Source organism: Engystomops pustulosus, chromosome 5, assembly GCF_040894005.1.
Source record: "Engystomops pustulosus chromosome 5, aEngPut4.maternal, whole genome shotgun sequence".
NCBI classification, from domain to species: Eukaryota; Metazoa; Chordata; class Amphibia; order Anura; family Leptodactylidae; genus Engystomops; species Engystomops pustulosus.
In genome coordinates this window covers 43,877,342-43,880,490 of record NC_092415.1, presented here as the reverse complement: position 1 = coordinate 43,880,490, position 3,149 = coordinate 43,877,342, and positions in this window count along the sequence as shown.

The window sequence follows — 3,149 nt, the reverse complement described above, 5'->3', positions numbered from 1 at the left end:
CCAGGTGTCGCTGCTGCGCTGAGGTCCGCCGGAGTTCACCTGCTTTTTTCTGGTGTATGTGAGTGCTTGATCTTGCGACACAAATGGCTTTTTAAATTCTGCGTTTTTTCCGAATCCTTCGGGTTGTCCGGTGGCCACGCCCCCCGATTTCTGTCGCGCAAAAGTCGGCGCGATTGCGCCACAATCTTGTGAAATACAGCGCAAAGAGGAAATATTCGGGAAAAACCCGACGGATTCGCGGCTGCGGACCCTTAGTAAATGTGCCCCATTATGTCCATGTCTATAAAAAGCCTAAAGAGTGACTTAAAAAGTGCCCTTGGAATTAACAGAGAAGTGGCTGTCAGGCTTGCGGGATGTGGATCCGCTGGACCACTGCAGACGATGGCACAAGCCACTACCTGGGACCGGAGTCTAAGTGGTACCCGGTTTTCACCTGAGCCCGCCGCAAAGCGGGTTAGACAAGCTGCGGCGTGGTACCACCAGGTCGTTCCTCAGGCGTGACTTGTCTGCAGTGGCGGCCAAGGTTGAGGTACAGAAACAGCAGTCAAGCTCGAGGTCACAGTCCAGGCACAGGGTCAGGGCAGGCGGCAGAGATGCAACGTCAGGGTCCAAACCGGGGTCAGCAACAGGTGGTCCAAACAGAAGGGTACGGGAACACAGAATTCACGACAGCAATACGGAGGGACACTGGTACACGGGAACACGAAGGTAGTCAGGTAACACAGGAACACGGAAGGAGTCAGGCACGCAGGAAACACAGGAACGTAGAAGACACTGGAACGCAGGCAAATCGCAACAGAGCTTTCTCTAAGGCTGTGAGGCACAAAGATCCGGCAAGGTAATAAAGGTGAAGTGTTCAGCCAGCGCACCAATCAGCGGTGCGCTGGCCCTTTAAATCTTCTGAAGGTGCCGCGCGCGCGCCCTAGGAGACGGGGACGCGCGCGCACGGAGCCAGACGGAGACACAGGAACGGGGAGAGGTGAGCTGCGCCGGCGCTGCGCCAGCGAGCCCCGGGGAGCACGGGTGAGCCCGCGACCCGCGATATGAGTCGCAGGACCACCCGTGACAGTGGCACAACAGCGCTGATGCTGGAGCCAGACAACCATGGCATGACAGTTCACGGACACCTTGGTTCTGCTCCAGATGGTTTGCAGGAACTTTGATATTTGATAACTCATAATGAGCACAGCTTTTACTCTTTTAATTATTCAAGAAAAATTTTGATTTGGGACCCTAAACCAACTACAGGGACTAAAGGACCTGTGGTTTAGGGTCCTAAATTGACCTTTTTCAAATCTTAAAATGTTAAAAAAAGAAACTTAAATAGTTACCCAGATGTAAGCCTGATGAGGCACATCGTTCTCGAATTGGAAGATCCTGCGATGGCAGCTCCTTTTGCATTGCAGGAAGTAATGCCGGGATAGTATCCCGCCTAAACTGCGCTTGTGCTGTATCTGTGTAATACACCGCCTTCACTTGCTGGAACACAGGAGCCGAGGGTGCACCTTGAGGGTTTCCCAAATTGCCTTGACAGCTTCTTTTTAAGTTGGGAAATACATACTTTGGTTTTCTGTTAACCAACTACAAAAAAGAAATCTGATATTTTCGTTCATTCCAGGTTGAAAGACTTTTCTAATGTCATTGGCCTTAACAGGGTTTGCCCATGAAAGAAAATTCTCAAATTTCAACCCCCTAGTTATGTTAACACAATAAAGATAACGTTTAGCCCTTTACTTTACAATTTTACTGTTTTATTGCTGTTTTAGCTCCTATCACTGAGTGATGGTCAATTTTGGCAGACACATTATGATCCATCTAGTTCTGTGAACTGAAAATTCTAAAGGTTATGAGGGTACAAGGTTTATATACACTTTCATTTACCTTCTGAACATTTTACTAGTATCTAACACATATAAAGAGAGATGAGATGCATATTACACACAATGACACTCTCCAGCTCTGCTATATCTCAACTGCACACACTGTTAGATCTGATGTGGCTTCCCCAAGTTAAAGAACTTATCTGCCTGTAGCTTTTAGCTCACCTTGTGATGTGTTGTTGTTTGCTGGGAGGAAGTCAGTGAGTGCCAGCTCGTTCTGAAATGCAGGATGGAGGAATCTGGAGAAAAAGAACAGAGAAAAGCTCAGCTCCACAGCGTCAGACAGAAAAAAAGATGGCTGCCGACCCTGAAGTCAGAAGATACAGGGTCAGAAAATTAGGTGTAACTGAAATTGTGTACAGCAGGACTGATAGAGACAGGATGGTCTAATATCTGTGAAATTCTGTATTTTTGGTAATAACAGTAAATTAGAGAATGTGTTATTTTGTTATCCTGAGTACATATAAGAAACTTGTTTTCTTGGGAATACCCCTTTAACCCCTTCTCACAAATGGACATAGCGGTACTGGGCTGTGGAAAGAGACTTCCCGGAAACCGCAGCTCTATTATATTACAACCTCCTCTAACACCTACAGCCTGGGATAACTCTGATCACTGCAGCCATATGTAGCATTTTAATTACGTGTATCTATTCCCCTGGTGTGAATAAAGACAAATTTGTAAATTTTATTTTAATATTGTGGTGTGCATTGCCTTTTGATCTCCTTATCTGTGTTTATTTTAATTTTTTTTTTTGTGGTACAGTTATTTTGCCATGTTGCCATTCAAGTAAAACCAAACATAGGGCATGCTGTCTCAGGGGTGAATCTGAACAGTCTGCTGCCTGAAACGAACTATAAATCGTCGCACCCTCAAACCCATCCAATAGTAATATATCATGTTATTTTATCCATTACACCCATGCCGACATCTGGTGGGCAGAGAGGCTATTTGTAATTGTCAGGGACTGCTGACTGTGTTCCTAATGCTGCTCCTGCAGTTGATGTTGTCTGAGGTGAGAGGCTCAACTTGCTTATTGGCATGTGCTCCCTTGCACTGTCTACTGTATAGAAACTATAAAAACATCAATTCTAATAGCTCTGACGCTAAATGAAACCAAATCATATTTCTGTTACTAAAAGACTTCACTAGTTAAGCAGAGAATTGAATCTATTAGAAACCTCTATGAATAAAGCAATCTGCCATGCAGTTTGTACTATGGGCCACTTTGCCAGCACTAAAAATGTCTGCCTCTGGCGTCGAGCACGC